This window comes from Perognathus longimembris, chromosome 9 (genome assembly GCF_023159225.1).
Source record: "Perognathus longimembris pacificus isolate PPM17 chromosome 9, ASM2315922v1, whole genome shotgun sequence".
Classification (NCBI taxonomy): domain Eukaryota; kingdom Metazoa; phylum Chordata; class Mammalia; order Rodentia; family Heteromyidae; genus Perognathus; species Perognathus longimembris.
In genome coordinates, this window is record NC_063169.1 from 25,922,192 (window position 1) to 25,937,213 (window position 15,022).

General features: G+C 38.9%; 1 protein-coding gene across 3 annotated transcripts in view; it reads left to right on the forward strand.

Moving 5' to 3' along the window:
* The window catches only part of Bach2 (BTB domain and CNC homolog 2), a 338,421-nt gene that overhangs the window by 180,619 nt on the left and 142,780 nt on the right, over positions 1 to 15,022 (forward strand). Inside the window, exon 3 of one of the 3 annotated variants that reach the window (XM_048353829.1) lies at positions 13,766 to 13,914. The exons of the other annotated variants lie outside the window; for them this stretch is intronic. The gene's annotated coding sequence lies outside the window, so the exon portion shown is untranslated. The remainder of the gene's footprint in view (positions 1 to 13,765; positions 13,915 to 15,022) is intronic. 3 annotated transcript variants of the gene reach the window in all.

The following is a 15,022-nucleotide window of genomic DNA, read 5'->3' on the forward strand; positions in this document are numbered from 1 at the left end:
ACTTCCATCCATATGAAACAGAATTAAAAACATATGCTCATAGAAACAGCATTTCTAATTGACAAAAAGAAAGAACAACAAATGCATTTGCAACCCAAATGCAGTATATGCACTGTTGGCTTTCTGTTACTATGACAAAATACCTAAGCAGAACAACTTAAAATGGAGAATGTTTTATAGGTCTACCATTTGAGAGGTTTGACTCCATGATCCATTGGCTTTGTTGTTTCCGGGCCTGTGTGAGGCATATCCCTATAGTAGAAGGTCATGAGAGAGGAATTCTGTCTACCTCACAGTGGCCAGGAAGCAGAGAGAAAGAGAAGGGGGAGGGGAAAGTGCCAGGTACACAATTTAGACCCCATGTTAATGGCCCCAGTGACCTGCTTCCTCTAAGTAGGCTAACTTCTTATACTTCCCACCACCTCCCTATGGTCTATTCCACTATGAGTTTATCAATGGATTAATCCATTAATGATATTAGAGGACTCATGATATCATAATATCAATACTGCTTCACTGGGTTCAAGCCATCATCGGTACATGAGCCTGTGGGGAGATATTCCAGATCCAAACTACAACGTGTGTACAGTGGATTATTATTCTTCCATCAACAGGAATAAAATACTTGCAGTGCTACATCCTGGGTGAACTTTAGAAGCATCATGGAGAGTGAAAATAAGCCAGAAATGTTCAAAATGGGCAAATCCATAGAGGCTGAAAGTACTATTTGCCAAATACTGGAGGAAGAGCAAAAAGGAGGGATAACCGCTATGTATATGCGGTTTCTTTTGGATGTGATTGAGGTGTTCTAATACTAAATAGCAGTGGGGGTTGCACAACTTTGAATATGCTAAAAATCACTGAATTTTATGCCTCAAAGGTGTGAGTCTTATAGTACATAAATTATGTCTTAATAAACTTAACAAAAAATATCTGAGACTCAGAACATAAATTATCTTGTCAAACTTAGCATCAGGGATTTCTTGTAAAAGGTAATGTATGCTTGAGTCCCACATGTGAAGAGTTGCAGAGTAAAAAAATGGACATCACTATTTCCTGGTTGCTTCCATGTCTCAGGAACTGTGCATATGTTCTGTGAGATGAAATTAACATCCTGTTTTTTATATCAGGAAATTAATCTTTTTTTACCTTAGGGGGGCAGTGGGTTAATTAGTACATTGTCTGGGTCCAAGACCTGACATCAGGTCTCTTCTCCGTCCACCTTATCATATTGCTTCTAGAAGGATCTCTGGACCAGGGTGAACAGAAAACATCAGACTAGATGCTTAGAGTGGTAGGGAAGATTATTCCCAAGGGGCAAAGATGTATAAAGGTTGAAATATATTTTTAGTGAAAAAAAGCAAACGATTTTTAATGTGGTTTTTGTGGTTTAAAAAAATTAGGTATAACCTTTTTTTAGCTTTTTTTCTTATTTATTGTTAAAGTCATGTACAGAGAGGTTACAGTTTCATACATTCGGCCTTGGGTAAATTTCTTGTACTGTTTGTTACCTCCTCCCTCATTCCCCCCCTCCCCCTCCCCCTTTTCCTCTCCCCCCATGAGTTGTTCAGTTGGTTTACACCAAATGGTTTTGCAAGTATTGCTTTTGGAGTCATTTGTCTTTTTATCCTTTGTCTCTCAATTTTGATATTCCCTTTCACTTCCTTAGTTCTAATACCAGTATACACAGTTTCCAATGTACTCAGATAAGATACAGTGATAGTGCGGGTACAACCACAGGAAGGGGATACAAGAGGATCATCAACAATAGAAGCTAAGGTTTCACATAGCATGTTGAAAGTAATAACAACAGTGATATAACACTTGTTTCCATAGCATGGAGTTCATTTCACTTAGCATCATCTTATGCATTCATAGGGGCATAGCTATTAGGCTCTTGTGATCCTTTGCTGTGGCTAGCCTAAACCTGTGCTAATTATTTCCTATGAGAGAGACCATAGAGTCCATGTTTCTTTGGGTCTGGCTCACTTCACTTAGTATAATTTTTTCCAAGTCGTTTCATTTCCTTACAAATGGGGCAATGTCATTCTTTCTAATAGAGGCATAAAATTCCATCCACTCGTCTACTGATGGGCATCTGGGTTGGTTCCATATTTTATCTATGACAAATTGTGCTGCAATGAACATTGTTGTGCTGGTGGAACAGTTCCCGAGGTATACTTTTTAAATGATAAAAGTTCCGGCAAGGACCAGCAAGGCAAGGGACAGAAAGATGGGAGACCACAAGGATCCATAATGGCAAATTGAAGAACAGATCCTAAGCACATTAAGATAGAGCAACCATGTCATAGATTGGCAAAAGAGAGAATCCAACTGACTTGGCATAGCTATGCCAACAGTGTATTTAAGCAGAAGCCAGATAAAGATGTTCCTGAAGCTGAAAGCAAAAAAGATATTTCTCATGCAGAGACAAGTAGCACCCAAGAAAGTCACCATGAGATGCTCCAGGCACCAGGTTCTAGTGCAGGACCTGGAACAAAACACATTCTTGGACTCCTTTAACAAGTGATTGTAACCTAGGGTTTATGGATCCTTATGGGGCTCCCTAAAGAGACTTGAAAGGGTCCTTAAATCCTCAAATATCATCTGGAAATGTTTTGCATGTATATCTTTTGGAGAAAGTGGGACATTAGATTTCTAAAGGATCTGTGATAGGAGAGAGTTTGAAAAATTGTGTAGAGTACAAGATGAATTTTCTGGCTGTGTGATAGATTGTGTTAAATAGTCTGGAATTCTTAATTTTTGGAATAAAAAAGAATTTTTAGTGAATGATCTCACTGCCTGAAAGGCAGTCTGATTCTGTCCTGGCATTTGATAGAACTTGTTAGGGGATTAGGTAAGACAGGATGTTGGTACATTTGAGGTCTTTAAACCAAGAAGGGAAGGAAAAATAGTCGTCTTGCTAAATATATTGGAGAGTTGACCTAAATGCTTAATAGCTAAGGGTTGTTCTTTGTGCTCTGTGCCAACGTGGTGAAACCCTGCATAGAAACAAACCAGAGTTGTAGAAACAGCTCCATCTAGATGCAGTGCACTCATGAAACAACATAGACCATCTTTCCAAGAAATACTATACTTGTCCTTTGATGGAGGAGCTGTGGAAGGCAGTGAGATCCTGGATTGCAAGAGGAACAACAAAAGCTACTATTCCACCCTAATCCTCACAATTCTAGAACCCAGGACAGGAATAGGTAATGATGAACACAGTCTAATAGCAAGTAAATTTTTTTTTTGCAGACTGATGGCTTTATTTTTTTCTGAATAATTATTTATTTATTGTCAAAGTGATGTACAGAGGGGTTACCATTCCATACATAAGGAAGTGGGTACATTTCTTGTACAATTTGTTACCTCCTTCCTCATTTCCCCCCTCCTCTTTTCCCTCTCCCCCCCCCCATGAGTTGTTCAGTTGGTTTACACAAAATGGTTTTGTAAATATTGCTTTTGGAGTCATTTGTCTTTTTATCCTTTGTCTCTCGATTTTGATATTCCATTTCCCTTAGTTCTAATACAAGTATATTTTATGAAAGACTTTGCAAGTGAAACAGAGCAGTTAGAGCAGCTGAGCAGCAAAGTGCAGATTTTATTTGTAGGAATAATAGAAAACATTCCAAGATGTTAAGCAGAACAGTAAATATAAAAGTTTTTTTAATGTTAAGGTCACTCTGGTTCGTGTGTAGAACATGGATAATAAAGGGTGTGCAGAAAAAAAGTCATCTTAAGCAGTCCTGAGACTGCTCTTTAGAAGGCCTGCTTGCTGGGGTGGGAGGCTTGCCTGCACCTGGGAACTTGAACTTCATGACTGTCCTTAACATTCCCTAACTGATAAGGATGCTTTGTACAGGGATTTGTACAAAGTGACTTATGCTTGAATACCTGCTTTCTTTCTGGGATTCTGGAATTCTTCCCAGCAGAGGGTACTTCCATGACAGGCATTCAGCAGAAGCTATGGACAGAGCAGCTCTATAGAGCTTCCCTGTGGACAGAACTCCATGCTGTTACAATCTAACATTGGGAGAATTAAGCAAATCCTACATAGCTCTACTGAGGGATGAATCTTGGGAGTTTCTGTGGTGTTGTTTATTTCTGGGCTCTCTCCATTCACTTTTTCCATTGACTAATCTTGCTCTGCTTGTTTTCACCAGAATAAATCACACCCATGAGTACAACATATGCTGACACCTGTAAGTCCTCCCAGTGAATCACCTAATCCAGGGCTGGTGTTCCCAACCTTACAAGCCCAGAAGGAATTGAAGACAGGGAAGCCAGTGACCATGACAAAAGCAGTAGACTAGGTGAGAAATAATGACTGGCAGCAGTAGAGGTTAAGAGTAGATGGACTTGAGATATCATTTGAGGGTAGCATTGACTGTCTAGAATCAGGTCATGAGGGGACTATATTTGGGGACAGGGGAAAAGCAAAGACAACTCAAGTTTTCTTTTGGCACAGCATCATCAATAGTAATGCCTTTTCCTGAGTGCTTCATCACACCTTCTTAGATGACATATGTCTTATTTGTCTTGGCCAGACTTGTAACCCTTACCCTGCTACAGTGCTCAGCTCTGTGTGGATCCCAGTACCTTTATGTGGGGTCATCCCAAAAGCATATTGACTTGTGTGGATATTTCACCACTTCTTGTGCAACCTAGAAGGCAGGGCATATCTGCTTTTGCAGATGAGACTGACAGTCATGATCCTAGGGAGCCTGTGTAGCTCCCTAGAAATGGGCAGGTCTTTGTAGAGTAGTCTGTCTGACAGATGAATCCTTGGCTGAGAAGAGATTCTACAGTAGAAAGGAGAGAGCTGAGTGCTCACCATAGCTCTGACCAAATATTGAACCTAGGAGTAGTCAAGGCATTTACTACTAGAAAGTGCCCTTCACCAAGTTGACATGTGCTCCCAACATGCCTAGTCAAAACTTAATCTGATATCACAGATGATCCTTGAAGAAAGGATGGAAAATATGGTGCTTAAGGCTTCAAAATACCCCTGGACACAAGAGAAGCTTCAGGCATTTTCTGCTGGCATTGTTAGAGACTGAGACCCAAAGTGAGAGACCTGATAGTGTTTTCACTGCCCTGTCTAGAGACTGAGAACAAACACCATAAACTTATAACTCATTCTTAGAGAATAACCTAGGCCTTTTTCAATAAGATGTCTGATACTGATAGTGACTTTAAAAAACTATCATAAGAAAAGAACCATAAATTCTACATAGTTCATGAGATAATAATCATTTTAGCACTACTAAGCTAACTAGTTATTTTTATACAAATGCTGAAATTTCCACCAGTCATGTAGCTTTATAGCCTTATTTTTTCATTTTACTGGTATTCATATTTCCTTTGAGGAGAGGAATGTGTTCCCCCTGTATTTTCGCAGATGGCAGTGAGCCTCAGTTCAAATCACAAAGTATCTCCTCTCCAGCTATATGACTTAGGCAAGACATTTTGCCTCTCTGAGGCAGACTTCTTTCAGACATCAAATAGGTTATTCATACCTGTAAAATTCCAACAACAGTTCACAGTAGAAGTTTCTGATAAAGGGAAGTTAAGGTGGTGGCGGTAGTGGTGGTGGTGATGATGATGATGATGCCACCACAGTCAAACAGTTTAAACTCTACAGACAGTCAAATTATACCAACCAAGTATTCCCTGTTCCTTTTAATGGTAGTGTGATTTGAAATCAAGGGCACCTGCTTGTTTACTTGACACTCTACCACTTGATCCACATCTCCAGTCCTGCATTTTGCTGATTATTTTTGGAAATGAATTCTTGAGGACTTTCTTTCCAGACTTGTTTTGAGTTCTGAATAGCTAGGATTATAGGTGTGAGCCACTGGCATCCAGAGAACACTTAGAGTTTTGTTGTTATTATTGATTTTTTGTTATTCTCTTTCCTAACAATTGTTTTTTCTAACAGTTCTCAAAATAATGAAACAAGTGGTTCTGATTAAGCCTTCTATTTATGGTAGAGGTAAAATTTTGAATTCTCCTATATTTGGGAACAAAAGTGCCTCCAGTATCAAAGATGTGAATTTTCTAGCTGTGGTTCTCTAATAACTAGGTTCCAGCACCTGAACCATATAAGTGGAAAAATTCAGATTTTTTTGAATCTTAGTTTTCTCCATCCTGTCTGAAATGGGTGCATCTCCTCCCCTTCTTTCTCTATTGCAGCTACAGCACATTTCTTACTGAACATTCCTTTGCCAGGAGAACAAAACAAAAAGCTTAAAGATCTTTGATCCAAAGGTCTGACAAAAAAAAACAACTAACCATCTAGATTGTTCGGAAGGTAGACTTTTCAAATTCAGTCTTGGTAGCTTCCAAAAAGCAAACATCAACTGATCTCTATTTCGTAAAACCCTTGTAGCCATAAACTAGTGTGTGCTGTTTCATGTAGTCTTTCTGAGTGTGAAAAAGGACTCCCTGGCTGCTCAAAGTTAGGGTGCTTGCCAGTAATCTATCACCAAATTCTCAGTAACATTTTTATGCAGCTTGTGACCAGCAGAACATGAGATTTACCTGTTTTCATTGGATGTGAGGTTTTTTTTTTAACTTCTTCATTTTTTTCCTGATGACTATAAATTATCTTTTTACTCATTCCAGGGAGGTAGTGAGTGGGGTGTGCATGTGCATATGTGTGTGTGTGTGTGTGTGTGTGTGTGCAGATGTGAAAGGGTTATTTTTCAGCAATAAAAGTTAATAATCCTACTTGGACATAAGTGGCAATTTGAAGCTAACAAGTAAGACTAGATTGCTATAACCTTCCACCTGCCATCTCTTTGGGAGGCTGAGCAAAATCAGGTGGCTTTGCATGATGACTCAATCTTGATTATAATACAGTTAGCTAGAAAACTTTGCTTCTTCAAGCATGATGTTACTGACCTTGATGTCCAGTCAGATATAGTTCTGGTTAAAATAAGACTATAAACCAATATTCTGGATATTTTGTTTTGCATTCTTTGTATCACTGTAAATCCCAGTAAGGTAGAAAGAAGTGACTAAGGTAGAATGGGTGAGAATTTAAAACAAGAGGACATGAGGAGCGATACTGGAAATCAGAAGAGGATTAAATCACTTTTGTTGTTCTTTAAAATTGTTACTGCTATTAGACTTGTGATGTAGATAGAAGTACCTCAACTGTAGTTTCCTGAGGAAAAGTAAATAGGGTTTTGCTCATCAAATCCCATTAAAGCCACTAAGAAAATCTTAGCTAAGAGTTGAGGTATAGGATAAAGAATGCAATCAGCCTTACTTGAACAAGAAGTACCTTCTAGAAAATCTGATCATTTCACAACTAATTGATATAAATGTTCCCTTGCTCAGTGTTTGAAGGTGGATACTCACTTGCCTATCTTTATAACAGTTGCTGTAATTAAGTATCATTTGCTTTTTCTTAGCTTAAGTATAGAGATCCCACTGACTTTTTCTTTTAAGCAAATTTAAGATTAAGCAAGAAAGAATTACATGCAGATAATTTTCCATATCTTGGATATGCTACTTTACTTCAAAGCAAACCAATTGTCACCATTCAGATATCTGGTTTTTCAATTTTCCCCAGCTTCTCTAACAGTAAATGGGAAGAAATGAAACATCAGTGCTTTCATTCTTAGTGTAGCATATTGTATTTCCTCCACACCTTTTCCTATAAGCAATCTGGTGAGCCACTCAGAGTTTGAGGTCATTGGAAATCATTCTAGCTGAAACATGCCAGTAGGGCATAGAAGAATTTATAGTTCTCTTATTCCTTGTTGTCTTCTTTCTTTCCTCCCTTCCTTCCTCCCTCCTCCCTCCCTTCTTCTCTCCATCCCTCCCTTCCTTTTGCCAGTCCTGGGACTTGAACTCAGGGCCTGGGCACTGTCCCTGAGCTTCTTTTGCTCAAGACTAGCACTCTACCACTTGAGCCACAGTGCTACTTCTGGCTTTTTCTGTTTTTGTGGTACTGAGGAATTGAACCCAGGGCTTCATGCATGCTAAGCAAGCAAGCACTCTAGCACTAAGCCACATTCCCAGCCTTGTCATTGTTTTGAGACACCTACATATGCACAGAACCTAGGAGGAGGTTAGTAAATGTTGGTCAAATGAGTGCATTAGGAAATTGGCCTGTAAACTTATGGGATCTGAAATACCTACAAGAGAACTAGTATCTGAGAACAGTATAATGCTGCATTGTCCCAAATGCAACTATTTAAATTTTCGTTAGTTTAAATTCACAAAAGTTAAAAATCAGTTCCTCATTCACATGAAGCAAATGTCAAAATGATCAATAGCCACATGAGGCAGGGGCTGCCATGTTGAACTACACAAATATTGAACATAACCATTAGGCAGAAAGTTGTATTATACAGCCTGGAAGAAAATTATTAGCAGAGACTCAAGTATTTTTAAAGTAAAACTCCACATGATCATAGCACATGATCAACACCAAGGGCCATTTTACATACCTCACCCCACTCTAAGGGAGCTCAGCTAAGAAAGGATAAGCCCTCAGAAAAAACTATCTCTTTAAGGTTGAAAGCCAAGTCAACTGTTAGACTGACAGTCAGTTTGGTATGCATTTTATTTTTGTCTACACTAGTTGTTGAAGTAGTAATATATCTAGGCCAGTAAATAAGGACCTGATGTTTTAAACTTTCCAGTATTACTTTCTGTGTACATATTTTTCATCAAAATGAGCAAATTAATATCTACTCCATCCCAGGGAGTGGGAAGCTACTCAAGGATGCTGTACCACCACTACAAATTGGTGGATGCTGCCTTTGACTTTATAATACCTTTGACCTTCAAAGAGGGATCACTTCCTTAATATTTTTTAGGGAGGCACAAGAACCTAAACTTAGCCTCATACTCTTGATGCTTGGCATTTTCTTTTTTATCGTAGCTGACTATATACCACTTGACACATACCTTCAGTCCATCATTTTGCATTTTGATGTAGTCTCCCAGACTTTTCTGCCAAGAGTGGCTTAGATCCTCCAGCTTTTAGTCTCCTGAATTGCTAAGATTACAGGCATGAACTGTGAGCACCCATCACTCAGGGTCTTTCCAAAGACTTCCCCATCACTGCCATGACCAAATTTCAGATGGCAGACCTTCAAAAAAACCAAAAAAACAACCTTAAAGAGGATCCTCATCAAACCCTTTCATTTCACATAGAAATAGGTCCTAAAGAGTTACTTAGCTGTTTGTAGTCAATTCAAAAACACACTTCCGACCTTGGCATATTTATTTGATTTATCTTCTTTTATCAGTTTCCTTAACTGTGAAATGGGGATTGACCACCTTATGCCTCAGAAAGCCATTAGTAAAAAGAAAATTATGTTACAAATGTATGTCTTATAACTTGCAAAAAAAAAAACCCCTTTTTTGTATACATTCTCATTTAATCCTCACAAGATTGATGAGAAGTGTTCAGCTCAGAGGTAGTAAGTGAGTGACAGGCCAACATAAGGAAGCTTCTATGAGCCAACAGGTCCACATCTCTTATGGCTTGGAGAAGTCTAACTCTTGTAAGAGTAAGATAACATAACCATGTGGCATTACTAGTTTTTAGCCTGTGGCATTTCACAGTTCAGGATTTAGTGACTCTGAAAGTAATAACTTTATTCAAATGATGCATTTAAATTTTTTTTATTTTGATAATGTGCCAGCTGCACAGACTTTGGTCCAACACAGAAACAGAAGTGGGCTGCTTTGAAGAATATTTTTAAAATGAGAGTATCCAGATTTGTAATTAGCTTTTTACAAATGCTACTTGTACAGTGTGAGTATCTAGAGAGCTTCTGATAAGTATTGGTGTTATTACTGATGATTTGATTTTTGTAGTCCTCGAGCAATTAGACCCATTTGAAAAACATGTTCTGTGTGATGAGTCATTTTCTCTATAACCAGCTTACTTTTCAAACTCTATAGTCCTGGTGTGCTTGCAAAATTAATCACACATGTGATCATAGCAAAGGAAAATCACTAATAAGGCATTCTACTCACTTTGACACGTATCAGGAGAATGCTTCTTGAAATTGTGAAAAACAAGGCATAGAAGGAAATGGTTCACTTCTTTATGTATATTTTGCTTTCAATTGTTTTAATAGAAACAAGTCATAGTTTTAGGAAGGATGATGGAGAAAGATCAATTTAGCTCACTTTTTGAGAAGTGAAAAATGGCTTAGTGCATATGGCTCATGCCGATAATCTTAGCTACTTGAAAGGTTCCAGGCAATCCCAGATTCCATCTCACTAGAAAGAAGCGAAGTATGGTGGCACACACCCATCATCACAACTATGATGTGAAACCTAACATGAACAGGCTGATTGTGGTCCAGACATATATCCAGTCAGGAATTCAGATTCTATCTCAAAAATAACCAGTGCAAAAATGGCCAGAGGCATGACTCAGTGGTAGAGCATCTGTCTAGCAAGCAGGAGACCCTGTATTCAAACCCAATTCCACCAAAAAATTTTAATGTATTACCATATGTCATTACTCACTTTTTTCTAAGAATAGTCTAGTGAGCCACTTTAATATTTTCAATCTAACTGGAAAATACCATTGTGGGTAAAGTATTCATGGTTCATTGGAAAGAGTAAGGTTATTCATGCTGTATAACAAGGGAATATCTCTTCAGTTTGCCTTTATTAGCCTATGAAAACTGTGTACTCCTCTATACCAAATTAGAAGAATCTCTAAATGGGAAGAAACTTGGGGCCAGGGAAACTTACTTTGGCCATCTTCACTATAGCCACTTTGAGGAAAAATAAATCTGTGTGCTTGTTTTATTACCATATTACAGTATTAGAGTATTTGTGACTTCTGCTTTCCTGTATGCGTTATTTGCTCTTGCCTCTCTATTGTGCTCTAAGAGATATGTTCTCCTTCATGACAATATAGCACCTCCAAAAGACTTATTGTTACCTTACATTTTCTGCTTTTTTTAGATTCTATAGATGGTGCTGACAAATCATGGAATAGTAAAGTTAGTGATTTTTTAGTCAGACCTGAAGTCATCATGATAATAAGACACTAGGCTGAGAAGATCTTTGAAATTCTAAAGCTGAGGCTACCAAACAGAATGGTATGAGGAGTACTGATGGGTGAACATGTACTCTTCAACTTGACAGCTGCCCATTTTTATGTGAGTGCACTCAGCAGCCAATGAGATAATGTACACAGTAGCACAGTGAACATGTGGGTTGACCATCATCATAAATAAGTCTAATCATTCATCTTCATATTTTTTTCCAGTCCTGGGGCTTGGACTCAGTGCCTCAGCACTGTACCTGGCTTCTTTTTGCTCAAGGATAGCACTCTACCTCTTGAGCCACAATGCCACTTCCAGCTTTTTCTGTGTATGTGGTGTTGAGGAATGAACCCAGGGCTCCATGCATGCTAAGCAAGAGTGTTTACTCTACTACTAAGCCACATTCCCAGCTCATCTTCATATCTTTTTCTGTCCTCTATGCCCATGTTGAGGAACAGCAGACTGTCAACAAATACTCAAAGGGAAGGATGAACAGGACTTCTGTTTTCCAGAAGCTAAAATTTCAGTCATAGATTATCAAGGGGTTTCCTTTCATGACCTATTTCTATACCTCTAACCCTTCCATGTTAAGACCCATGGACAAGCCACAGCTTCTCCATTGTCCACACCTTACTCAGCTTGGCCTACTGAGGGGCACTTGGTGTTAGTGTGTATTAACACCATTTCTCTCTTACATGAAATTAGCAAGCCATTCACTGTCTTCTGTAAGAAAAATCAACAAAATGCCCTAGGTTTACTGACCAGATTAGAACTCTGTAAAGGTATGTGAAGTATGAGGGTGTCTTTCTGCACCTACAGTTAAGCTGATAACTAGTTAGTGAGTGAGGCAGATAAGCTGATATTTGAATATGTACCTCAAAGTGTTGCTTGCAATAAAATTTATGAAAACAATCTCTACTTCCCCAAATGAGAGTACTAGTTCAACAGAATGCAATTCTATGGGGTATGATATTATATAGAGGAAGAAGTATGCTTTCAAGTAATTTGTTGTTGTTGTTGTTGTTGTTGTTGTTTGGTTTTGGCCAGTCCTGGGGCTTGGACTCAGGGCCTGAGCACTGTCCCTGGCTTCTTTTTGCTCAAGGCTAGCACTCTGCCACTTGAGCCACAGAGCCACTTCTGACCATTTTCTGTATATGTGGTGCTGGGGAATTGAACCCAGGGCCTCATGTATACGAGGCAAGCACTCTTGCCACTAGGCCATATCCCCAGCCCTCAAGTAATTTTTAATAATGGGAAAATTCTTATAACTCCTATTTTAGTTCTTAATTACATTTAAAAATATACAGAATAGCTTTATATATGTTTGTGTATCTGAAAAGAATAGTGGTACATAATCCCTTATCCACAATTCCAAATGCAAAAGGTTTCAGGATTTTTTCTTTCATTTTTTGTAACTTGGTACATAACACACCTAACATGAGGCTCTGTGTTATCCCACTTAATAAGAGTAAGCCTCTCTAGTTTAATGTGTCTGATGATGGGGTGTTGTTCCAGGCCTTCATAGGATAATATGTAATAAGCAGTGACTGCATCATAATAGATTCTACAATCTAAAATAGCCAGACATGGTAGTTTACACCTGCTACTCAGGAGGTAGAGACTGGAAGGATCATAGTTCATAGTTAGCAAGAGCAAAAAGCTAGTGAAACCTTGTCTTAACTAAAATCTAGGAGTAGTGGTTCATGTCTATAATCCAAACTACTTGTGGCATAGGTAGAAATATTATGGTCTAAAGCTAGCCATGGTCTGGGGCTGGGAATATGGCCTAGTGGCAAGAGTGCTTGCCTCATATACATGAAGCCCTAGGTTCGATTCCTCAGTACCACATATATACAAAAAGCCAGAAGTGGTGCTGTGGCTCAAGTTGGCAAAGTGCTACCCTTGAGCAAAAATAAGCCCGTAACAGTGCTCAGGCCCTGAGTTCAAGCCCCAGGACTGGCAAAAAAAAATGGTCTGTAAAAATGACCTAAAGCAAAAAGGGATGAGTGCATCCCTCATGCATGATTGATCTCAAGGTCCTGAGTTTACGTCCCAGAACTGACCCCCAAAATGATCTAAGATAAATTTGAATTCTGAAACATATCCAACTTTAAGAGTTCCAGAGAAAGGGTTATAAATCTGAACAAAATATCATTGGTAAATTTTTGGTGTCAAGGTTCCCATTGCCCTTTTTTTTCTCTATCCTTTAAAATTTTCCACATGTCCTATAATAAGCCCCTATGAATTCATCACCATAATATATATTACTGATCTTAAAAGAAACAGGATCGTCTCACTTTAGCCAAAATTTACAAGTAAATCATTGACTTACTTTATTTCCCTAGTTAAAAGCCACATGAATGAAAATGTTCCAGTTTGAAAGAAAAAGCATTCCCAAGGTGAAATAGAGGAAACTGATTATTGACCTGTCCCAGAGCTGCCTTTGGGTTCCTGAGAGTGAAAGGACTGGGTTAGGGATGACTAAAGAAAGTGCCTCAAGAATGAGCTTTCTACCTGGTACAGCCCAAGTGTTGGTACCTTGGACTGTTTGGGTAGATTCTGTTTGTGTGGCATGGTTCAAGAAACGGATGCCTAGAAGCCCAGTAGGTCACTAGAGAGGCTATAAAGTATGGAATGAATGTGTCAAGAGATAGCAGTATGGAGGAGGACTGGTGACTTGCAAATTTTATTCTAGTAATGGACAAATTTTCCTCTCTGATTAGGTGGACTCTCACTAATCTATCACAAGTTTGCCCTGTCAAGCTTTGGGGTCTATGTCTGAATGGATTGCTGTGGACTCCTCATCTTTCCCTTCGTCCAGTTCCCTGCATCCTAAGACTCGAAGCCAGGACAGGATCTGGAAAAATTATATGTAAGTTTTGGCTCAGATTTCTTTTCCTTAACTAAGCAATGAGACATCATTTCTTAGGAGACAGTAACACATAGATAAGCACAGACAAATTACCTTTCTTTTAACCAAGTATTGTGAAAGTTATAATTGAAACAACTTCTGGAGCTAGAATCTGAATATTGGCAGTTCCTAATTCATTCCTTCTTAAGCTTTAGCCAGCATTAGAATCACCTGGAAGATTTGCTACAGGATAGACTGCTGGGTGTCAGACAGTTGATTGGGTGCTGGTTAGGAATTTTCTTGTCTAGAAGGTTGCAAATTATGCCTAGGTAGCTGGTTCAAGAACTCACTTAGATAAGGACTGCTTTCACTCTGACAGCTCACTTGTAATCCAGCTACTCAGAAGGCTGAAATCTTAGGATCACAGATTAAAGCCAAGAGGGCAGGAAAACCCATGAGACTCTTGCCTCCAATTAACCACCAAAAAGCCAGAAGTGGAGCTGTGCATCAAGTGGTAGAGGTAGAACACAAGTCTTGAGCAAATGAAGCTAAGGGACAGTGCCCAATCCCTGACTTTCCAAGCCCCCGTACCACACACACACACACACACACACACACACACACACACACACACACACACACAGAGAGAGAGAGAGAGAGAGAGAGAGAGAGAAAGAGAGACTCTGAGAGATAGAATGCTTTACTCAAAACAATGTGTCAGAAAAGAGCTAGAATATCTTTTCTATACTTTCCTTCATATTTCAGTCTAGACATGAAGATACCCTAGCTCCATGCCAGCCTTCTCCCAGATATTCTATGGTTTTCAGGATGTATGATGATAGTGCTGTTATCAGCGACAGACAGTGAATAGTTATAGTCCTTTTACAGGTGCATTCACTATGCTTTTCAGTAACACTCAAAAGGGAAAACCTTTTTTTCCCCTGGGTTGGAAAAATGGCATTCAAAGTATTATTTCTCCCTCATCCACCTAAATGTAACTTTGGTTATAAAAAGGAGGCATACCTCCAATAAGTAATTCAGGACAGACAGAAAGTCCAATGTTTTATGGGGTTCTTGGGACTGCTAAATTTTAGGGGTGGGACTATTATTAAATTTGCCTTCAAACAGG